Source organism: Hyalella azteca, unplaced genomic scaffold, assembly GCF_000764305.2.
Source record: "Hyalella azteca isolate HAZT.00-mixed unplaced genomic scaffold, Hazt_2.0.2 contig7219, whole genome shotgun sequence".
Taxonomy (NCBI): domain Eukaryota; kingdom Metazoa; phylum Arthropoda; class Malacostraca; order Amphipoda; family Hyalellidae; genus Hyalella; species Hyalella azteca.
This window is the reverse complement of record NW_025937347.1, coordinates 58,411-84,020: the sequence shown is the minus strand read 5'-3', so window position 1 is coordinate 84,020 and position 25,610 is coordinate 58,411. Positions and strand designations below refer to the sequence as shown.

The 25,610-nt window shown below is 37.4% G+C and overlaps 1 protein-coding gene across 2 annotated transcripts in view; it reads right to left on the bottom strand.

Annotated features, from left to right (window-relative positions):
* The window catches only part of LOC108677890 (putative uncharacterized protein DDB_G0277255), a 50,312-nt gene extending 24,938 nt beyond the window's left edge, over nt 1-25,374 (bottom strand). For both annotated transcript variants that reach the window (XM_018166194.2, XM_047881156.1), the window contains exon 1: nt 25,207-25,374. The gene's annotated coding sequence lies outside the window, so the exon portion shown is untranslated. The remainder of the gene's footprint in view (nt 1-25,206) is intronic.
* Between the last annotated feature and the right edge of the window lie 236 nt (nt 25,375-25,610).

Here is a 25,610-nt window from a genome sequence, read left to right as displayed (position 1 = left end):
ATTCTCTGAGATTCCGAGACTCCCGTTTCAATAATGCATGTAAGATTTATGAATTAATGGAAGGTATATCTTTATTGAGAAGGGTGTGTTCGAATAATTCAAATATAAATGACACAAGGGATAAAATAGGACGAGTATATTAAGGATATCTCGCTTATTTATGTTCGCATGTTTAAGTTTAAACATGGATAAAGATATCTATAGAAATGAATGGGATGTATCTCGGGGCTGCACTCATATTAAACGACATTTTACACTTCCAATTTGTATGCAAGAACTTGAGCAAAATGCCAGATATTCAGCGCGTATATATTTTTTAACATGACCCAAGTGCTTTTGCTTTTCAACGAATCCTCTCATACAACAAGTATCTACAGGCTAAAATTGTAATCCTATTCAGGAAGTATAGACACAGTTGTAAGCTGAGCAGTGATCACAGTGACGTCTTGTGTCCAGATACTTTGTTTACATGCATAAGTTGCACAGTCGAGAGGATGTGTGTGTTCAGCATGAGAAAGTGTCGCATACAAACTCATCTGTCGTCTTGTGGCCTTGCCCACCGCTACACTAATCCATTCAGCCTCTAGAGTTCATCCGTTTTACGAGTCAAAAAGTGCGTTGAAATAAGTATGAACTGACTTGTTGTGATTCTATACGTGATGAAAAACCGTTTCATTCTTTGTCTTGACTCTGTTTCAATTATAGTAAGATTAAATTTGCGATTTCAGGGGATATTTTACGTTGAGGTTCAAAGTATACCCATAATTTTTTACGTTGGCACGGCAAGGTTTTATACTTAAAAAAATGGTGTAAATTTCAGTAGCCTTGTTTACGCCATGACAGAGAACAACTGTGAGTAAATATGAACGTATTCACACCGTAATATCGTTCAAAAATGGTAAGTTCTAATTGGTTAACATGCAACATTTACCATTTTATTGCGTTTGGTCTACTAGTTACTGAAATGTGTTCCCAAGCATATTTAAATTATAAAACCGTGCAGTCTTCTACATTGTAATGGACGAAATTATTTATATGTATTTCGAAACCTCGACCAAATTATGTGAACTCATTTTTGTGTATGCATACCGTAAATATCATTGTAAATTATCAAATTGTGCTTCACCGAAGCATTACAATTTTTAATCTTGATAAATTGAACGAACTGTTACACGTGCATCGATCGTTCATCAACCAACCACCCAAGACTTCCATACTTCTTCCCTGCAGAGAAACATTTTCCTATGAAGAGGTAAGACGCTGCAGGTAAATCCTGCAAACACTGCAACTCTGTAAACATGCACTGTAAACAGTTTACCTTCAGCTCATTCTGTACTCCGGCGACTTCGCTACCTCACTCTTCTTCAAATTCCATTCTTAATGCAACAAATATATTAAATGAATTTTTTTAATTTGGTCGAAAGAAGGCTAGTTTTTTTTAGTTATTGATATCGAATGATAATTCAAATAAACCTAGAAATTTTAAAATTTGTTAGTTTATTGAAAATTCAAAATCTCCTATACTGTATTTCAAACACAAGTACTATAACTAATGATTGACTGAAAACGTCATCAAAACAGATTGCTAATGACAACTCAATCCAATCTACGCCACTATGAAATCGTAGTATCTTTCAACTTGAATCCAGGTTGAAAAAGTGCAAAGTATTCAAAATATGCCAGGCAACGAAATAAATAAAATTATTTATGCTTAACAAATGAATCCTTCTATCGTTGTACGCATTTGACCGTGACTCAAATTTATTAACTAAATAATATTTTTTTTCAAACTGTGGCTCCTCTGGTATTGCATCAACGTTTATTCATACGGTGACGAGTTTGTTTTAACCATCACATGTTGATTTATCAGTGACGTTTAATGCTTGTCACGATTACAAGAAAGCGTATCTAACCGATAACAGGGCAAGCAAATTATTAGTCTTAGGCTACATATTAGTCCATAAACTTAATTGTATCATCATGGAATAAACAGACTCCAGATCATCGTCAGAGTTCTTCAGAATCCAACGAAACCTCAGAGTCAACTTTAAACCAACATTGGTCATCATTCATTGGAATTAAGTCGTTGAATGGCTAACCTCTAAGCAAAGGACTTATGTCGCCTGCTTTCATTAATTAATAATAATAATTGTTTCTAATTATAAAAGGACTTATGTCACCTGCTTTCAACGAAAGCATTTTTTTATATAGAAAACTGAACGACAACTTTATAATGATGTCGAAACAGCTTCTTAGTTTTAATGTGAAAATCTAAAATTTTAAATTGAAGTTATGACCAATATTAAAATTTATTACGATACTCGAATTAAATAAAGTAATTGCTAAGTGGCCACTCATGTGAAAGCCAGAAATTCCCTATTCAAGAATTTAACAACTAAAAAGTAGCGACATTAACAACAATTTAATACATATTAAAAATTACATATTTTTAAATATGTAATATTTATTATTACATATTATTCAATACACTTATTAAATTTAAATATTTCTAGGCATGTATGGTGGGGCGCCAGCAGGCATGTATGGTGAGGGCGCCAGCAGGCATGTATGGTGAGGGCGCCAGCAGGCATGTATGGTGAGGGCGCCAGAGTTGAATTTCACTCTTTTAGTCGCACGTGCTCTGATCACATGGCGTGTAGCGGACATCTGCGATATGTTTCGCCGGTGCCTCGCTGACCTACATTGACCATTACACGATGTATCAACTTGAGCCTTATGCATTGCAATAAATCTGTATTGTCAACCTATTATAAGCGCTGGTAACTGGCGTAAGTAATAGCGCTGTAAGTCGTCGTTCATCCTAAGGTTTTTTCATTTATTTTTACATGGTTTATAATCAATCATACGATGAGTTAAGGCCTAGTGATATGAATGGCCTCAATAACCGTTTTTTTTTTGTCTTACTGTAGTAATAGGACTTACAAAAGAACCCAAGCATTGAGTTAAATTTACCGCGCTACATGAAATTTCCGTAACAAATTGGTCATAAATTGTTAGCAAACTCAAATCGTTGACAATTTTGTATATACACGCATTAATTGCGACAAAAAACATTGCGCATTAATTGCGGCAATTATCAAAAACTCGAAGTAAAATATGAGACTCTAAATGCATCATTTGAAGTTTCAAATAGTAAAATTGGTGATCCAAAGCTGCAATTATTTTGGATTTCGGGCTCTTCGAATGAATAGATTAAATGTCATTTTACTACGCATGTTGATGATAAAAAATCAAAAGCCAGGCACTAATATGACATATAATTGCTTATTCAGCTTCGTGTGCTGCAATGAGCGAAAAGACAGTTTTTTTAAGAATTTTTATGAAGTGTGTAAACATTATACGAAGAAACGGTCTATTTTGCAAATAATAATATACAGCTAAAACTAGTGTTGTGTATTAAGAGCAGAATCAATATAAATTTTTTATGAATGCTACCAGATTTGTTAATTTTTTCATAGGTAATGGAAAGAGCAAAATTTTTCCGAATATCACAATGCTGAATTATTTACCATTTCACTCAGATTATTGTCAGCACTGTAGAGAAAACCAAACATGCTTGCATTCTCAAATTTTACGCACCATTTCCCTCGTTTATTTTTTCAATTTAACTGCGGTTAATGTAAGCAGATAATAATAAAAAAATTTATAATCATTCATCGCTAATTCAAGCCATTAATTTCAATGCTCACGACGCTAGAAGTGTTTGGAAACGAGAAACCACTTAGCACTCTTCTAAAATTCCAAAAGTCTCAGACTGTCAGTTAATATGAAAGCTTCGATTAAAAACATCAAGCGAACACCTTTTGACTTTTATTTTGTAATAAACTCTTACCCTACCAGCTAGCATGGATACCGAACATATTTCCCGTTCTTGAGTGAGTACTAAACTTCTGCTTGGCATCCTCGAGTCTCAGTGTGTGGCACGAACTCTAACCTTCAGCATCCACAGCACGACCATGATGTTCACCTCCTATATATTCCAATGAGGAGTTCTTTTCTTCCTGCATTTGTCTGCATGATTCATAGTGGAGAGGTTGATGATGAGAAGGTTTTTGTTTTAGTGTCGAAGGCCAATACACGTATCGTCTCCGGCCCAACACCAGTACCAAAAGCCCCACTAATCGGCTGAGCAGGCTCCTCTACTTAAGCCATCCTCAAGCGATGTTTATGAGATAAGCAAAACCCACAAAACATGGCTCATGGAGCCTCGGGACCATCTTGTCGACAGCTAAATTACAGGTGGAGGGCTCGCGCTGGTGGCCCATCGCCGACCAGGGTAAGGGGAGGGGGGTTGAGGGGATTTGGAGAGGGGGTAGGAGACCAGACGTTGCAATAGATGAGGAAATTGCGGGCTTGATAAAGAATTCCAGAACAATACTTGACCACGAGATTAACTAGGCCATATATTGAGCAAGGCAAGTAGAAGTGGAAAATTGTTGAGCTGCGGCTAAGATGATGATTATGAACTGGTGCTTGCGTGAGTGTGCAGTAGTATAGTGTTCTAATGATGAAATATTGAATATGAATTAGAGACAATATACTCATACAAACGCAGCTGGAATCAAATAATGAGCATCACTAGAAAGCTTTTTTGTTCAGATACGAAGGTGGTAAATTTTCTAGGAATGTAGCAAATGGAAATATGCAATTTCAAGTTACCTGTGTCTTCCCGTGGAATCCTAGAGTCAGAACCTTACATAGTTTATGACAAACTTCGTCATTTACTCTTAGAATTTTTTACTCTATTCACCAGAAGTGAATAGGAAAAACGTGCAACCTTACGCTGCCTTCAAGCCCATCATATTCATTATAGATTTTTAACGCAATAATAACATTGTAATATCAATACATAATATCTCATTATAAAATTACATGAAAAGGTATATTATGCGCCTAAATTAACACATACGCAGAGGACAGGATGCAAGCACAGGATAAGGTGTGGAGATGCCTGGGAAACTGAAGGTGAGGTCACTGATAACAGCGAACGAGATCGCTGTTAACGCGCACTGATAACAGCAAACGAGACCGCTGTTAACGCGCACTGATAACAGCAAACGAGATAACGAGATCGCTGTTAACGCGCACTGATAACAGCAAACGAGATCGCTGTTAACGCGCACTGATAACAGCAAACGAGACCCCTGTTAACGCGCACTGATAACAGCAAACGAGATCGCTGTTACATACGCGTGAGCGTGATTGCTATTAGCTTGAAAGATTTCAATAATATTTCTGCTTTATATTATTGCACAATATTGAATTATATTATTGCACATTATACGCTTTGCACGAAAAAATCTTATGTGCCTCCGACATGACAATTAGCTTAAATTTTTCAAATAATATTTTCAAATTTATCAATGTAATAATTATCAATGTATCATAGCCAATAGGGACAGCGTTTTTGCTTGCATTTTTGAACGGCCATTCATAAACTTGTAGTGATAATTTGTTAGTGATTCAGGTGCCATTCGAAAAAGTTATACAAATGACCTATTATTAAAAGTTATAAGGTTTAATATCAATTATTCGCCTACGTGAGTACAAAAATAATAAGTGCATTGCTCTAGACAGGCACTTAAGAGTGGGCTAAAATGATTTACTCTTGTGCTATAATGGGCTACATTATTGCCTATAATTTGGTATAAAGAATCTTATGATGAGTTTAATGGAGAGACTAGAAAACTTTCACTTCACTTCAACAATATGACGGACCTGAAGACATTTCTTCTTTTATACACTAAGGGAATGTGTGTCGCATTATTCAGTTGACCTTATAAGACTCGCTTTGCTATTCTACGTATTGAAATAAATGCTCCGCACTCGTTATTAACCAGAATGTTCCCTTACCCCCTACATTTTAATTTCAATATCAATAAACTAAACACTCTTACATCCCACGATGTCTTATACAATGTGCTCAAGCAGCGTCTTCCATTAAGGTGCGACTTGGCGTCAGGGACCCAACCTCAAACTGCGTGTAACAGGGTAAAAACATAAAACATTTACCCTCGTAACACCCCCGAGAGATAATATAAGTATCTAAAATGACGGTGTCAATACCAATACGCGTAGTAGCGCGGAAAAACGGGGGCTTGCGCCCCATTCCGTTTTTTTCATTTTGGGCAACTAGCTTTAATAAAGTAAAATTTAGTATGTATGTTATTACTTCACGAACAACTAAAATAATTTTTTTAAAGAAGCAAAATTCACAATGATTTTTTTAAAGCCGATGTTATGTTAAGAAACGCTGTTCCTATAATTTAATTGCATGACCATGTCCTATTAGAAATAAATTTGACCATGTCCTATTAGAAAAAATATGAAATGTTATAACAACGTTTAACTGAGATATTGGTTAAAATAATTTCATACCTAAGACTTTCATTCACTTGACACTCAAATTTTCAGCTTATTTCAAATTTTACATTAAAATCATATATGTCATTTTTGTTACCGTCGAGCGACAAATCAGTCAATAAATAATATATTATTTTGTTATTTTTAGCGCATTTTCTCATTTATGGAAAAAATGCGCTATTGTGCTCGTCATGCCCGTCCGTTTGTCCGTCTGTCTGTCTGTCCGTCTGTCCGTCCGTCTGTGACCACGTTTTCGTCGACGAGAAAATGCGCTCTCTGTCACTCACTGCAGTGAGTACTGAGTTATATTTGTTTATAATGGTTGCCATGGAAATGCTTTCGTTAATTACCTGTTTATAAATTTAAATATTTATTATATATTCTAAATTTTAACAATTGCAGAACGAATCAGATAACAGAGTCTATTGAGCTCTAACATGTCCATCGTCACGGATATAAAGTCGCTGACATCAGTTCAAGATGACCGCTTAGTCCTCAATGAAATTGTAAACAAAACCTGGCACAATAAATTCCCACGCTAAAAATAGGAAGTCTAATATTCAATAAATATGAGATATTGAACATTGATCTTCAACAACCATTCTCATATTCGATATTGTATACATATTCGATATCTCCATGAAATTTAAACATTTAAAAATTAATTTATTATGAATAGCTTTTTTAACTTAACAAAACTGCTGAATGGACAAAACTTTGAACGCACGAGTATGCATAAAATGAATGGCAGTCAAGCGGATGTCGTACGAGATATAGGAAGGTTCAACGCTCACCTGCTCGATCTTACGATTTGATTTGTTCTCATTTGCTGAATTTCTGGCGTTGGTAGAGCCAAGTTTTCAATTGTTTAAAAACAAATTGAGATTAATAAATGAAATAATTTGGTTGTTAAGGAGGCCCTCAAGCTATTTTTTACGATTGCTATAGAAGATGTAGCTCCACTGGGATGTTTTAAGTTGCAGAAACATTAATATGAGTCCAAATGAAAACATTGTATTTCAAATACACCAAAATATTTATGATCTGTACAAAAAAATGGTATGATGCAGTTTATGGACCATCGTGCTACCTGGGTTCCCTATTATAAATTTCCCTAACATCCGAACTATTGTTACATTTTTTTCCTGGTTTCCATTTTACCACACTTCTATTTAACTTCATTTCTTGTTGTTTACCTGTCTGCTACAAATCTTATAATCGATACTTAATTCACTTCTACCTGTCCAATCGATCCCAAATTTTGCACACTTTCGTAAAATCGGAGACAATGCATGAATCAATTAATTGACAGAATAAAAATATAATTAAAACATTTTTTGACTATCTAAAAATAGAATAAGGAATTAATTGTGCATGTGTAACATCGGAGACACCGGCCTCTGTACAAGTGTCATCTTTAAAAGGTACTTTTTAAAGGCATATTATTACTTACCTAAATAAAACCCTCATCGTCGCCGCACAACCTTTTTGGGCAATTAAAACCTTCCATGTAGTTACAGCCTTGATACTCGGAGTCAGAAATGCAATCAAGTAACACAATTCGCTATTTATCTTTCCTTTATTTTAAACGGTTTTTTTTAAATGGTTGCTATAGCGAAAATTTAGTAGGTTAGAAAAATAAACAATATAATACTATAGATTCTTGCGTATTAGTTTCAAGTGAATTTAATTAAATAGTGTTTGTTGTACGGGCTCTGCAAATGGTGCCACCCTTGCTCCAAAAAAATAATATTAAATATTTCATTCAACCGCAAAAAACACAAGTTTTATCGTCTCATGCATGCATTGGCACTTGGTCATGGAATATTTTATTGCTGCACTCAACTAAACTCCAAGACCATTGCATTCACACAAAATTCGTACTAGCATAAAAAAATATACCCCCAGCCTAATAACCATTATTTCTTAAGCTAAATTCGGAGAGATATTATAGCTACGAGTGCAGGATGAAGCCATTAAATTGGTACGAGGGCGCCACGCTGGAAGTGCCTCGAGCTTCAGCGTTTTTCTGACCGCAGTTTCTGCGCGGCCTTCACTTCACATGATTTTTTGAGGCGCCATCTTGGCGTCGGCTGATCATACTTTACACGCACGCAATTCTTGTTCTGCTGCACAACAATTTGTCAATTTATGCCAGAAAATGTTGACCGCGAAATAATCGCGATGGAGAATTTTGTTAGTTTATAATTTTTTGAATTATATAAAATAATAAAATAGGTAATTTAGAAATCATGATACATTGTCCATTGAAGTATTTACGATTCAAATTGCGCAAATTGAATTTAGTTTTTACGATAAATTATGTTTTGATATGCACGTGCTGGAAGCAATAATATGATCATCAGAACTATAATTTCCGTGAGCAAACCTTAACAACCAATCAAGGGATTATTCGGTCAGTTTGTTTGTGATCTGGTGATTCCAAAGTGAACAGATCGTCCTTAGCTTTATGATGAAGAACAAGAAAGAGAATGAAGTATCGATGATATCATCTAGGTGAGATTATATCATCGATGTTGGATGATATTATCGATGTGGGATTTGTCCCTAGCCTAATAATCAAGAACAAGCAAGAGAATGAAGTATCGATATCATCATCGATGTGGGATGATGTCATTGTAATCGGTAATGTAAGTATTTATCCACCTCTAAATTTTAATTGCGGCTTTACTTGTCCGATTAGTGTACAAAAAATACTAAAATAGAAGTTTAGTTCATTTACAAATTTGCTCAACTTTGCAGATAAATTCAACAATTGGATTGCAAGTTTTTTTAAATGTGTTTCGTAAACGAAGTATATCTGTCAATTGCTTCCACATACTCATTTAGACACACGAATACATCAACTTTCCTGGATCTTTGTCAGTAATTTAAATTAAAAAATTTAAAGAGAACGACTGAACACGACTATATATTAGAAGAAAAAAAATTAATCGAGCTTTTGAAGCTCTTTAACTAAATCTTTTTTTTTAATAATAAAACTATAAAATCACTTAAAAATTCTCTCATCCAACATGGTAAAAGTAAATGTTTTGAGATAATTATAGAGATTCAAAACGAACTAAATGAACGATGATTTCTAAATAGGCACTGTAGATATTTTCGTAACCGGAAAATTAGTAGAATCTGAATGTGAATTTCGATTTCGACAGAAAATACAGTACAATTCCAGTCGCGTTAAACCCGAACTTCGCAGCGATTATGAGAGATTTTTTGGCCACAAATTTTTATAGTGACATCCTGTTTCCTGGACCGTTTCCGTTGTTCTTCTTTATATATTTTTAACTCTTTTACAAAGAGCCCGACACGGCATGGCGCTAAGACAATGGACGGCCTGCAATACGAAGAAGTTTCCATTCCAGCGATGAAAAGAAATGACTCTAAATATCATTGGGCTCCGTTTTAACTTAATATCAACTATAATTTATAGGTTCTTACTACCTGAAACTATAGTGGCTGAAACGTCTACAATAAATAAGTGATTAATCCACAAAATTTGACACGCCTTGCCAGCTCCCGATTGCTGATACTATTTCATTTATTATTTAATTATTCCACTGCTACCTCGTTAGCTAGGATCTTATTTTGGGTATTCAAATTTTGAACAAAGCAAATATTTCTCGACCAAACTTTTTTAATCAGTCTCTATAACCTTCATCAACATACATAGAAACTTTAATTTTTTTCTATTTTACTGGGCTTAAATTGAGAGGTTCACACGGATATTCTGCAAGAAAGTGCTCGAAAAAATTGCTGCAGAAACTTTACAACTAAAACTGCGCGCACATTGCAATTGATGATTCACTTCTTCATCAACCATTTGGCGGCTATAAACCATCGCATATAAATTAGCCATTTTGTGACAACGATTATTTTCTGACATTAATTCCTATATAAATTCAACCTTCCATCAGAATTCAACGAGAGGTCGAAGATATCAACAACAAGGCATCTACCAAGCTTGAAGATGTCTTGTACAAACCATTGCATATAAATTAGCCATTATGTGGCAACAATTATCTTCTGACATTAATTATTTTAATTAATCAACAATCCATCAGAATTCAACAAAAAGTCGAAGATATCAACAACAAGGCATCTACCAAGCTTGAAGACGTCTTGAGCCAAGCCAGCCGGATTTAAGCCAAGATGTCTCAGACGTTTCCGGGCAGCGCAGACGAGGCAGTATTTAGTGATCGTCCTGTGCGGGCGCGGTATCAACGAGACTGCGCGGCCCTTATCTCAGCTGGCGCACGCAACCCGACAACAGCCAGCGATGTCCCTACAACATTCAACTCTCAAACTACTTCAAACGACGCCGACTCTACAATGGAGGAAGCGAAAAAATAACGAAAAATTAAAACCATTTTTAGCGCATTTTCTCATTTATGAAAAAATGTCCTATTGTGCTCGTCATGTCCGTCCGTCTGTCCGTCTGTCTGTCCGTCTGTCTGTCCGTTCGTCTGTCCGTCTGTCAATCCGTGACTTCACATTTTCGTTGACGAGAAAACGCGCTTCTGTTACTCACTGCAGTGAGTCCTGATTACATTTTTTTATAACTCCAATTTGACTTGAATTTAAAAGGCATATAAGGGAGGCAAATCTGTTCAAAAGTGTCTAGTGTCGCCTTAAAAATTTGCAGTCATTCATTTACTGCCTTGGACACTCACCGTAAAATCTGATTGAAAACTGCTTGATTTGTAGTTCCAAACTTGCGGCTGTTTCTTGTATCAAGAAATGAGTGTATCATAGCAAGCTCCCGCACCATTTGGGTAAAAATATCCAGCCACGAAGATAACTTTAGATATTGAAATTCTCAATCCAGATTGAATCAAGTGCAGCTGCAATTATTGCAGGAAATTCATTACATCTCATCGGCGTAACCTGCCCATTGCACATTATGCAAATACTTAAAAGTTTAATTACTTGTATTTCAATGAGCTTATCAAAAGGACATCAGGCATCTTTATTGGCATCAAGAAGCTGCCTCTTTCTAATAATAAGCAAAATTTTAAAAAATTACGCAGAAGCACACCAAAAATCTGCTATAGCGAACATTACTGAAGCTTAAGATATCTTTCCTCGTTGTGATTTTTTATTTTAGTTTTTTCGTTATTATACATTCATCATAGAAAACAGAAAAAATTTTAACCAATAGCGCAAACAATTTCCAATAGATGGAGATATATTATTTTTCGGTAAGGAAACCGTCATAATGATCCTTCGTTAGGATAGAAGAATTGTTGGATGCACAAACAGTAATTTCCCAAATATATGATCGTTTACCATGGTTGCAACTTGACTTTGAACCTTTTTTGCACCTAATTTCCAATAATATTCGTCTCCTGGCTCATAAGAGGAATTTCTCGGTCTCCATCGCGGTGTCGCAAACCACCACAGAAGTGACCTCGAGGAGGCGAGAGTTCAAGTTCTTCTCAGAGTCGTCATGCTATGGCAAATTCACTGGTCGGACGTGTAGAAGTTTGGGTGTAGATCAAATGACACGTCACCACTGAAAATCAAAGAGAAACTTTCCAGAAGAAAAAACATTCACCAGCACCCATGAATTTAAATTTTTCGAGCACAGCAGCTATATCCACATGCCATGTTGATGTCCGCGTCTCGGCTTCGTTAGGCGCTTGTAGACGGATGAAATCTAAAGCACTTTGGAGGACATGGGACATAGATTTGGCGGACAAACTGCTTCATTTATGATCGAATTTTTTTCGATCATAAATGATCGAAAAAAATTTGGTCACCGCTGGAGCGGTGACCATTTTTTGGCCGCCCTCGGCAATTTCAAATGACCCTACGTAGTTTGAAGTACTAGATGATCCGTTAGACCGAAGCTAGGCGCGCTGTAAGAATTGATGCTCAAGATATTCGAATCGTATATTTTTCATTGATAATTTAAGTGCATGCAAAGTTTTGATTGTTAAATGAATTATCTAAGGTAAAAAGTCTATTTTGAAATCAATTTTTCGAGAGTATGGCTAATGAAAGCCATGAACAATTAAAATGGGAAGAATTTAATATATGGTAAATGTTAAGCATTTAAATAATTCTGTTAATAATACGTGATATGTACAGTTTTAAATTAATATTTTCATTCTGTACCGAGTAGTGCTATTCCTCCGCGTAGGTGGAATTTATTACCTCATCCCGAGTCAGAATTTAGTCTCTAAACGAATTGGACTTTAGTCCCGTACCTGATTTAACATTTTTTCCCACTCCATTAATTCCTCCATCCCGATTCCGAATTTATTAGCCAATTCCGAGTCGGAATTTATACATTCACCCCGAGTCTAAATGTAGCATCCACTCCCAAGTCTCCCAAATCTGAATTAGGCCCACTAACAAGTATGCATTAAGAATCCCCACCCGAGTTAGAATTTGCTTCCTCACGAGTCGTAATTTAGTCCCTTCTCTGAGTCGGATTTGGGTCTCCAAACGAGTCGGAATTTAGTCCCTTGCCCAATTCAGCATTTTGTCCCTCTCCAGAGAGAATATTTAGTCCCTCATACTGAGGCAGAATATAGTTCCCTTCCCCGAGTCGGAATTTTGTCCTCTTTATCGGATCGGATTTTATTTCACCCTTTCCCTAGTCGCAATTTAGTCGCCCCTCCTGAGTCTGAATTTGGTACCCTCTTCCGAGTTTTTATTTTATCCCCTTCTTCTGAGTAGGAATTTAGACCCCTACCCCGAGTCAGGATTATCATCCCCAACCCGAGTCGGGATTGTCGTCCCAACCCGAGTCGGGATTTTCGTCCCCAACCCGAGTCGGGATTGTCGTCCCAACCCGAGTCGGGATTTTCGTCCCCAACCCGAGTCGGGATTGTCGTCCCAACCCGAATCAGGATTGTCGTCCCAACCCGAGTCGGGATTGTCGTCCCAACCCAAGTCGGGATTTTCGTCCCCAACCCGAGACGGGATTGTCGTCCCAACCCGAGTCGGGATTGTCGTCCCAACCCGAGTCGGGATTGTCGTCCCAACCCGAGTCGGGATTGTCGTCGCAACCCGAGTCGGGATTGTCGTCCCAACCCGAGTCGGGATTGTCGTCCCTAGCGCGAGTCGGGATTGCCGTCCCCAACCCGAATCGGGATTGTCGTCCCAACCCAAGTCGGGATTTTCGTCCCCAACCCGAGTCGGGATTGTCGTCCCTAGCGCGAGTCGGGATTGCCGTCCCCAACCCGAATCGGGATTGTCGTCCCAACCCGAGTCGGGATTGTCGTCCCAACCCGAGTCGGGATTGTCGTCCCCAACCCGAGTCGGAATTGTCGTCCCAACCCGAGTCGGGATTGTTGTCCCAACCCGAGTCGGGATTGTTGTCCCCAACCCGAGTCGGGATTGTCGTCCCCAACCCGAGTCGGGATTGTCGTCCCCAACCCGAGTCGAAAAAATCCCCCTCCCGAGCCTGAATTTCCCCTCCCCCTGAAGACGTCCGTCTAGGCGGTTCGCTCTCGCTTATCGCCGCTCCATTACCAAGCCGCGGAGAAAGCGGCCGGACGGCTTCACTGTACACCGATGAAGACATAACTCGCTTTGTTCAATATTGCCCGCCGATATGCGTCGCCCAATTTAGATACTCACTCGAGTAACCCGACCATCATCGCCCTAATTGCATGCCAGGTCCAGAGTTCATGCTAGGCTTACCATTTGCCTCGTATGAATACGAAAGATACGAAACTCGACACTTACACTTAACGATAACTGATAATGATCCTGAAGTCATATAGGACATAATGACAGTCGCGGTGAAGGTTAAAGTTATTTTGGCACCGCATCTTGCATGGCGATGGGCATGAAACTTATCCGGCATTTGAAGTAAGCGATAAGAAATAACACAATTATTGGATCCCTTGTTGCATTGCTTTCATTTGGTTAGGACATTCAAAAGATAGACCTTAATTCTGTCGACGGGCTGTTGTGAAATAAGTAATACTTGGCAATTCAAGCTTTACTCAAACAAATGTCTGGTTACCTGAAAAGAGAGTAACCGACATTAAATACTAATCAACATAACAAACATAACAACAACAACAAACAATTAAACGGCAGATTCAAAGTCAGCATGTACGTGGTAGAAAACTTACATCACATTACGGCGGTAGTTAGAACGCGTCAGCTCGACGGGTACATTGAGACTGATACGGTATAGGTAGTGAAGCCAGACCATGTAACATCAGATAGTCATCTTATTATGAACTTTATTCATATAGAAATCAGGACTATATTACAACACGGGCGTTGACTATAAGCCCAGGGGTTATAAAATAATTGACGACGGTTGATATATCAGGTTATGTATGATAGGTTATATATCACGTTATATATCAGGTTATATATATGATAGGTTAGTCTTTGCACTGCAGGACCATATATAAACATATGGTTGAATTTGTCCTCGCTCAAGAATATGATTAATTCCTAATTAATTTTGCTGAACTGGCACTACTTCTATTCAATATTCAAATAACCCTCATGCTGCAGATGAAGAGAGTTCACTCGAGTGAAATGTTGAAATTTTAGACATGATTTCATTCAGATAAACCTCAAAGCCATACAATGTTTGGTAATAAGCTCATATTGCACTATTGGATCAGAGTTATTCAAGCGATCTCCAAATGAGATGAATTATTATCCCGAATTGCAATTAATCTCTGAGATGATTTCTGTCTGCGAATAAAATGTTATAAACCTAAAACTACACAAGAACTTCATTGCTCTCACTCAATACGATCTTCCTGGAATCGGAAGAGACCAAACGACAAGTAAGACTAACTATTGAAGAAAAGTTCAGGCTAACCGATGGCCGACCAACAGCCGTTCAGCCGCCGATACGCCGGCTCCAATGCCGGCATCTGAGTCCCTCAGCCTGTGTTTGTCTAACAGAAACCTTACATGTTTACACCGGTCATCTGGCATTCGTTTTGGTCATTGTTAGAGTTTTTGTTGTATCTAATGAAGTCAGTGGACATGCATCTTCATTTCCTGTGCACCTCAAAAGATTTTAGAATTCAGTCCATTCACCACTACTACCATCGCAAGTTTAGCGATGGCCGAAACGTTGAATTTGAATAAGGTCTTTTTATAAACTTCCCATTAGTGTTCTTAAGTAAAAATTTATCTTCGCACATATTTAGGGGCATATACTTAAAGCCGGATAAGAAAGTTCATAAACAACTGGATTTTACCGAACTAAAGTATTCATCATTCAAATTACTAAACATAAAACTCGAACTCAATGATTCTGTAAGAGAAATACGCTTGTGTCTTGCCGCTGCCCGATTGATATTTATAAGTGATAAATTCAAATGTTTATTCTCCATAAGGCAATCACTCAAGAATGTTGGAATTAATTGAAAGGCTGCTTGTGCATTTCACGCTAAGCGTGGATAATAATGCAAATTTTTTACCGAGATTGCCAGATCTGCTCGTCGAAACTAAGCTAAATTTTAAAAAATCATCGTATCACTTTTCACCGATGTTAAAATGGAGAATTTTTTCAGAGCTTCATCACGTGTTCCTCCGCTAACAAGAAGACGCGATCACTTGTACGTTCAAAATGTTTTCTGATGAGTTTATAGCGAAAGTAGGCAGTTTCTTTTATTTTTCATTCAATCTTTTTCATTCTGTTCGAATAGGCCAAAAAGCAGTGAAATTCGGATTAAGAATAATTACATAAAGTAAGATTTTTTCGAAGATTCCTTCCTCGATCTTGTGATATTTTTATGTGCACAAACATGAATTTTCATAGTCAAATAATTTTTAATTTTTATGCTAACCCAACTCGACAAACAACCTCTTCTAAAGGAAGTTGAATAACTCACGGCTTTATTCATGATGTCTTTTTACGCCAGACTGTCTGGTGACTCTGTCAAACCGAATCAAGTATTCTGCTCAGCGTTTTGCTTGTTTTCAGTCCTCGACCCGATGCCCGATGACTAAATATATGGAACCTAAACTGCAATTAATGTACGCAGAAGGTCTTAGACTTTCACATCAATTCAGTGTTCAACAAACTCAAGTGAAGAACACCGAGGCTGGATGGATTCATGGGCAGGACAGTCTTGAGTGTCGCGTAATATATTTGCATTCAAGTAAGAGTGCTACGGTGAGATGGACTAGCCGAACGGCAACCTCTTTGTGCTTTGAGACGGTGCGTGTGAACGTATGTTCAGCACGAACACGGTTCAAGACTTGAGACGGTGCGTGTGTTCAGTAGGTTCGAACACGGTTCAAGACTTGAGACGGTGCGTGTGTTCAGTAGGTTCGAACACGGTTCAAGACTTGAGGCGGTGCGTGTGTTCAGTAGGTTCGGGCACGGTTCAAGACTTGAGACGGTGCGTGTGTTCAGCAGGTTCGAACACGGTTCAAGACTTGAGACGGTGCGTGTGAACGCAATACGTGCCTGCCAACGCGTCAAAAATCATCATGCTTAAAAGTCCTGCGGCCCAACATGTAAGCGCACACGTAGGCCGTACATGTGCGCCGTACATGTTAAGCCGTACATGTTCATGCAGGAACGTAAATTGTTCTGTGAGATGAGCGCGCATGCAAAATAATACATTCTGTAGAAAATTTTCCGCGACTGAAGAAAATTGGAACTTAATTTTCAAATTCACGTAGATGATCTTGACAGGAATTGGAGAACACTTTCTTATTTCTTAATATAGCACCAAATAATAAGGCAGGAATGTTATCGAGTTCAACGAATAAACTATGCATATAATTTTCCGTGTTAAAACGATACCAGTTTTGCGCAGCAAGTAACCTGCACTACAAAATGCAATTCTGAAACGGATCAAAATATACTCTATTAAAAATACTCTAGCAATAAGTATTACCATAGATCCTGTACAGGATGTAGGAAGTTATATAAGAATTTTAGCATGCCTTAAGTTCTGTATTTTCTAAAGTAAATGATAAGGGAGAGTGAGGCAGCAGCATACCAAGGAGCAAAGCTACGGGCAAATAACCCTAGATGCTAGCTTACTTTTAGTAAGAATCCTCAAAAGGAATTTCATGACAACTCAAAAATTATTCATGTAATAAATTACTCCTCCTATTGTCGGCGTCAAAAGAGAGAAAGCAGCTGACCAACAAATATGACTACAATCAAACATATTGGGGACAGCAAATATGAGGGACTTTCAACGCAGCGTTCCAACACTTTGGTAAAAATTATAATTATATTGTGGCTATTATATTTTAATAGCATGACTATTACTATAACTTTAAAAGAGATTCAGCTCAATCGTGTATTCCGGTAGATTAACTCCGATCGAAATTTATAACGTGACGCAAACTGAACTATCGTTCAGGCTCACTCTTCAAAGACGCGTTCGCATCATGAATGGAACAAATAATGCAAAAATTATACATGAATTCTACAAAAAACAGCTCTCAACTTAGCGCTACCTCGAGAAGCCATCAGGTACATATTAGCAGGACAAGCCTGTTAATTTATTCACTTTATACTGACAGGCGCATCGAGTGTATGAATTTCAGAAGGATCTCTAGCACACTTACGCACAAACACTCCAGCGCTTCATCAAGAATTGAATTAACGCATCCATTGAAAGTGAATATAACGAGTTTCACGTAAAATTAGTTCTGAAATTTTTATAATAAAATCTATTAATTTCCTGGGGTAGGCTCTCTCGTATTCAAATTTCCATCAATTCCTCTAACCCGTCTTTGTAGCTAACTAATAATAAAACAAATTAATTCACAACTAACCTCAAAATGTTAGTATAAAGTCAATGTTTACTATTAGCCTCATGACCCATTTCCAATCCCTTACTAAATATTAGGACATTTTTTAGTGTTGCTTTAATGGTACTTTGTACCAAATTTTTCAACTATTTAATTTTCAATCTTCCTATCAAATTATGGCGAATTTCCCTTAAATGATTACATGAACAGTAATAATCGAATATTATGTGTATTATCACAAAATTACTTTGTTCCGCTGTACTCCTGCTATAACGAGATGAAAACTTTTATAGTTGTTAGTATTTTTATGATTAGAAATGTATTTCAAGGAAGAAAACTTGAAACCCATTAACCTGAATTTTGAATCATATGTATCATTGAAAATCTATCAAAGTAAACCTCACAGTAATTGAATTTTCCCGCGTATAAATTCTTCCCCACCTGTATAATTATTAAATATCATTATTGTAGGATGATGAAACTATGCGTATAACATCATTCTAGTAATTCCTTATCGTCCTATGACGTCACTCTGCAGAGAATTCCGACTGGATTTGAGCTCGTCAAAAGTGGAATTGATTGACTTTCAATGATTGAATAATTTTTCTCGCTAACTCAAAATATAAACTATTCTCCGATAAACATAAATAAAAATTTGACTCGTTTCTACTATGTCTGCATGCGCAGTATTGCGAAATAGTATAACGATCACACGTTTTGACTTCAATTAATGAAAGATACGAGTATCAATGGTTACGTGCTTTTACATATGCTTCCTTAAAAATTGCATTTTTAGCGCATTTTCTCATTTATGGAAAAAAGGCGCTATTGTGCTCGTGATGTCCGTCTGTCTGTCCGTCCGTCTGTAAGTGACTTCACGTTTTCGTCGACGAGAAAATGCGCTCTCTGTCACTCACTGTGAACGTGCGCAATATTTTGCAATAGGAAATCACTACACAATGAAATCAGTCGAAATATCCAAGGTCTGCATCGTTAATAAATCTAAATCATAATAAATCAAGTTAAAGATCAAAGAAGACATGGAACATTTCTCCGTGCCTCTTTATAGTGGTCAGCGAGCGTCGCCTCAATATTACTACCATAATAACCAAGCACGTCTAGCTGTCATGGCGGAGCTGGACACATCCACCTGTCATGTCAATGCTGGGCAGCTCATGAATAAATTGAGTGGTGGAACATAGCTTGTGAGACCTATGGAAGATTTATATTTATAGTCTTGGTGGCTCCGACGTCACCTCCATACCTAAATAAAAATCTAGGCAGATCGAGTGATAGGTATATATACAAGCCGCTCAAGGTCGACAGCAATATAGATCATTTAAATGTTGACTTCTTCTTGGCCGGCTTATGAAGGCTGGCTGTTCATCAAGTATGATTATTGATATCATCCTATAATATTAATGCAGAGCTCAAGGCTCTATAGGCAACGATACAAATCTACCATTGGTCCTGAATTAGCAAGCGTCGCTGGGAGCTATTCTTAAATCCTCGACTGGTATTCGTGCTGGCCTGCACGGTAGATACAGGATGCGCCAGGATAACTGAGATGGAACTTCCGTGTCCAAAAAACGCTGATGGACCAAATGTAACTCAAATTTTCTGCACAAAACAACACATGCGTATTTTTTTAATTATTCTATGTTTTCGAAGATGCAGAATGTTGACAGGCATTTTCTAACGAGCAAACTTTTAGTTTATGTCCCTCAAGTGAGATCAATCTTAGTTATATTGATGGGAAATAGTGCGTTTATGCCGCAATAGAAAATTTTGTTTCCCATTATTAAGTAATAATGACAAAGCAACGAGTTCGAGAGTCTTAGTTTGAAATTAGAAGGATCGATTAATTATTGTTGATAATAACTGATATTTTGATGCACGTTTAAACACCTGTGTAATCTAGAATGAATATACAAGTCAAGTAAAACTTTAACATTCGACCGTTATTTCGACTTAAGCAAATCTGGGAGATTCGCCCAACATCATTTTCAGAATCACTATTAATTGAAAAAATCTAACTTTTACACCTGTTAGCCCGCTCCCTCAACCTGCCATGGATTGAAACAGACCAAGGAGACCTGAAACGCGACTGACCGATAAGCGTCCACACTCCAGACCTGAAACGCCCCGAAAAACTGGCGTAAGAAGAAAACCGCTCCTACGACGGCCTCTCACTTCCTTAGCGATGCGTAATGATGGTTCTTATACTCGCGAAAATGAGTCTACTTATGATCCAACCTCGCTTTACTGGAGCGCATAGTTGAATTGAACGTTCCTTGAATAATCTATTGATCGGCTGTAACAATTGTCGTTAATGGTGACTTTTATGAACGTTTTCCAAGTTGCATAGCTACGTAGCAGCCAGAATTTAGCTAAAACAGGAAATAATCTTAATGTAATCACTAATTAGTCTTCAATGTTAATAAACATTCATTTTTTTCCGACTAATTTTGAATCAAATAGTTTTTTTCAATAGCTTCTTTGACGTTTTAGTTTTTAAATATGATGAAATAATTAGCGTAAGTTTTGATGACCGTCCTAACTTGAATACGTTACGAACGTACGACTCATTCACGCTTAATAATGGTCACCAAAAGTTTACACTCTGCTATTTGTGATCTATTTAGATTATAAACGAGCTAGTATTCGATTAATATTGATAGAAGCACATCTTCCTAATGGATTAACTGCAACCCTATAGCTCCTCTATAGCTCGATCAATAAAATAAATTATTTGTTACATTCGTGCGCATTTACGGAACTATTTGTGTGCTTTCCGATCATATCCAAATTATTTCTGAAAATAAAAATTTTAAATTCTATGATTGCACATTCGTGGATTTATCAAAAATCCGTCATTTAGCTTTGGTCTAAACCGTTGAGATTCACATTATATAAAATAACTATAAATATATTAATATAATTTATAACTATATAATACATAATATAAAATATGCAAAGTACAGATGATTCGCAATAGGAGCGTAAGTTTGCATAAATAAATAAAGTGAACAAATGAGACTGCGCTTTCAACAATACAACATCACATATCTTAATTTTATTACAGTGCCAAACACAAGAAACCAATTTGCCTCTCCTTGTTTGGGACTCCGTTTTGGTTGCGTTTTCATTTCTAGCCTGCAAAAAAAATTAAAATAAAATTGCCGTATCTAGGAAACCTCAATGATAAAAAGGAACCAAGTTTAAATTTTCAGAACAACAAGTAATCTTAAATTCGAGTTCCCTTCAAAAGGAGGTTACAGATTTACATGACATACCAAATTGCTGCGGTAGCTTGAATACGATCGAACTTAGCTCATCTGGCGTCGTGACGGTTAAAAGAGAAAATTTGCAGTTCTTGCGTTTGAAAATTATTTCTGTGAAAGAAGGCCGAAGGTGGAATATAGTTCCAAAAGTGCTTTAGTTTTTGAAAACTTGAACTCGGTCAACGCTTTCGTCACTTCAATCATCCCAAAACCAAGCCCCCGATAGAAGAACCGAAATTTCATCCAGCAAGAGTTCGACTGAATGCCGCCTCAATGGCAGTGACAAAAGAAGAGAAAGTATGCTTCTTGATTATCCTCATCTTAATACTACTGAATTTGTTGCAGTTATCGTTGTCCTGGACCAATTTGCTGCAGTCGTACCAGCAGCAATCTAAAGCTAATGGCGATATGAAAGAAGTTTGTTCATTGTAGGGAGTGTGGCACACTCCACTTAGCCGTCTAAATCATTCGTTTCCAGCTGGTCCAACTCAACGAACCTAAATTTCGGTTGCCAGTGTGCGAGGAAACACCTCGACATCAAATGAAGTTGTGGAAAATAATTTGATGCTCCAGAAATCCGGGTAACGAGATCAGGCTGCCAGCGTCCAAAATTTGGAACTTCAGCTGAAAGATGAAGAATTGAAGAAACGAGTAACTTTAGTCGTCACTAGGAACTACGACAGATTCACGAACGTTTACGATTATGAAGTAGCATTATTCATCTTTGAAACTTCACTTCGGGGCATCTACCGTACTAAATAGAGTTTTGTATCAACCGTCGCCTTGAACTTACAGAATGAAGAAAATTAGCTCACACTATCAACATTAGTATTCATGAAGTGTGTGCAAAAAGAATAAAAGGGTATAGTTTACCTTTTGTTTCCGTCAATACCATCGGCAAATAGTGAAGGCTTCTACCTTGAGCTCATACCCGTGCCCGAAACTCCGCCTGCTACAGCGAAGAACTCTTTCATGAAGGTGAAGCCCTAAACACAAGGCGCCATGACTCACGAAACCATGAGTATTTTGGCTGAGAAGAACACGACGCTTAATGCCACCGATCAATAGGTTAGTTAAAATGCTAATTTGACCTAAAAGCCAGCCTCATAATTCTGGCTTGATTCTTTGGACGAGTGGTAAGAGGATCCCGAAATTTCCACCCACGTATCGAAGAGTGATCCCAAAACTATCGTGACAAATATAAATAATTAAGTCACCGTCGACGGGGCGCTCAAGAACAAGACAATTCGAGAGACACCACTGAAACATGGAGGCGAGAAAATTTAAGCCAAAACATTGACGATACTAAAAGACGGCGGAGAAAAATTTAAAAAGCAAACCTTGATTGCAAGTCCCAATAAGAATCTCACTCGAATCAAAGAAATTAAGAGCATCAATGGAGTGACGACTCAGAAGGAAAATAAAACCGAAGCGAAAATAACTCCAATCGGGAATGTCACTAAGTAAGTTCAATCCAAAATAAAAGAATCGCCAGGCCTGAAAAAATTCGCTCTCAACAAAACGGCAACAATAATTGGAGAAAACAGTAAAAAACTAAAGGAAGAGAGTATAAAAGAAGAACATAAAAGCAAGAAAACTGAAAATGAATCTAAAACGTCGTCAACATTCGTAAAAGAAACTTCTTCTGAAAGCGAGTCGACTGGTGAAAAAATTAAGGCTTCGTCTGACGATCGACATTCCAGAAAACGAAAACATAGAAAACGCCGTTCGAGAATGAAAAATCCCTTCAATGGATAAGAAGGAAGGATGCCCAATATAAATCCGATTGTTTAACGTGGAACCGAGGCCTTGGATGAGAATACTGAAATGAATCCTTCAGGATAAAAGTCGACTAGCAAAGTCTTTGCAAAGTCCTTACCTCCAACAAATCACCGTCCTGAAAATCCCCCTGGTACTTCAAACTTCACGACCAAATTTACGTAACCTGTACACAATTTTTTCAGCAGACTGCGAAACGCAGCCCGTAGGCGATTTACATCAAACAATGAAACACAAGCTCGACGGAATACGATGAAGCGAAGCCTAAAATGGAACTGAAAATTTCCAGGAAATTGCTGTTGTCTCACTTGGATTGCTGAAGTGTGTAAATGATCAAATTCATGACTTTTAAAATTTTAATTTTTAAGTGCACATTTGAAAGCCATTCGAAGTTGAGGTACCTGATCGTTGACTGAAATTTTGTGAATAACTTATTTATGCAAGGATTTTCTTGAATTAATTATTTGGATGGCGAAAAACGGTTTCAAATTCCCCAGTATTATAGATTGGTTAGCGTGCGCTCGCACTCTCCACCCGCCATCACATTAATGCAGGCACACGTACGACTTCTCCTTTTCTGCTGACGCCGCGGAAATGTTCTTCCTTCAAACGGTCAACCTCTGACTTGCAAGTGTGATACGGCAAGAAATTTATTAAGGATGGTTAAAAGAATTAAGTAGCTATAGATGATTTTAGAATTTTATTTTTATGTACATGTATTATGTATTTTATGTTTTTTTAGAATTTTATGTATATAAATGAATAAATTAGTTCGTTAGTATACTTTCTGTGAAAATTGTGTTTTTTTTTTCTGCTGGACGCTATTTCAGTAGAGTGCGCACATTATTTGATTCGGAAATATAATCTTACTGTCAACTACGGCTTAATTACATCCTCGTGTTATTATAATAAATTATAATAATCTATCGTCAATTGTGTCGAAGATGTGATATTTCGTTCCTGTAATTCTTTGATATGCAGAAGTACTTCGGAGACTTCAATGTATGTTATTGAAGCTTTGAAACACGTACGTGAGTCCGTGACTTGCGAAAAATATCATGCAAAACGCCGACCATTGACTACAATGTGCGGTGCAACGCGAGCTATATGTTAATAATATATTAACTTTAAAGACTACTCATAAAAAATTAATTCAGAGAAAATTAAATATTTGTACTAGAATATTCGAGTGGAGAAAGTTGCTCTCATTTCATTGGTTAGACAGTGAAATTTTTTTATTAAATTGGTGATGCATACACAGTTCGCTATGAAGCAAGTAATATTCAAAATTGGAAATAAAAATATTAAAAAATTGTTCAGTTATCCTCACCGTTAAAAAAGTCTTGCTACACATAACATAATAAAATATCAATTTTTTAATTTCATTAACGAACTCTCAGAAGCAACATTAATTCGAATAGAAGCCAAGTTTTCGAAGAATTAGAAGTATAATTATGTATATTTCACCCGTTATTTAAATATTCAATATACGTATCATGAGAGTGAGCAAGATCGATGCCTTGGGTTCAGGTGCGTCGCAAAACGTTGTCAAAGAAACTTTATGTGCGAATTGAGAATCTCTGAGTAAACCCCGTAGGCTTGTAAAAGTTTCTTTTTTCCTAATGCGTGTTGAAATTTCGGCTACTTGTTCAGAGTTCCAAAAAACTGTTTAAATTATTCGCATTATCAATGGAATGCTGCTCACAAATGAATTGTTTCAACGATTATGAAAGATAGGTATATTTCATCTGATAACGAGCGCCAAATAGTTCATGCAAACGATTTTGGTTCCAGTGCGCCAAATCAACTCTACAGGGACACAAAACATAATTTGTTGTCAATCTCAAAGTTTGATTCAAAATCTAAAATTAATACACATATTTCCAAATAATTAAATATGATTAAATCATCACATCAATCCATTATAACCAGCACGTGACAAGACACAGTTATAACTTAAAATTCACCTTCTTTTCGAATTGAAACTATCATGGAATCGACGGTGTTCATTTCCACTCACCATGAACTGTGCTCTGTCGAGTGGAGTGCTGATACTGAGTGGGAATTATATCGTCCAATAAGAGTGGGGAGTGTTGATACTGAGTGGGATTTATAGCGTGCAATAAGACACCCTAAGCATGGCAGGTGCGAGACGAGCTAGCGACACAGCAGGGCACTTATCACCAGACTGCCATGAGCGAGACTGGCCGCGCGCGTGACATGAGACCGGAGTGATGTGGCGGTACCTTACAGTGTGGCATGACCGCGCTGTGTGGCGGTACCTTACAGTGTGGCATGACCGCGCTGTATGGTGGTACCTTACAGTGTAGCATGACCGCGCTGTGTGGCGGTACCTTACAGTGTGGCATGACCGCGCTGTATGGTGGTACCTTACAGTGTGTGGCGTACATTATTTGCGTACTT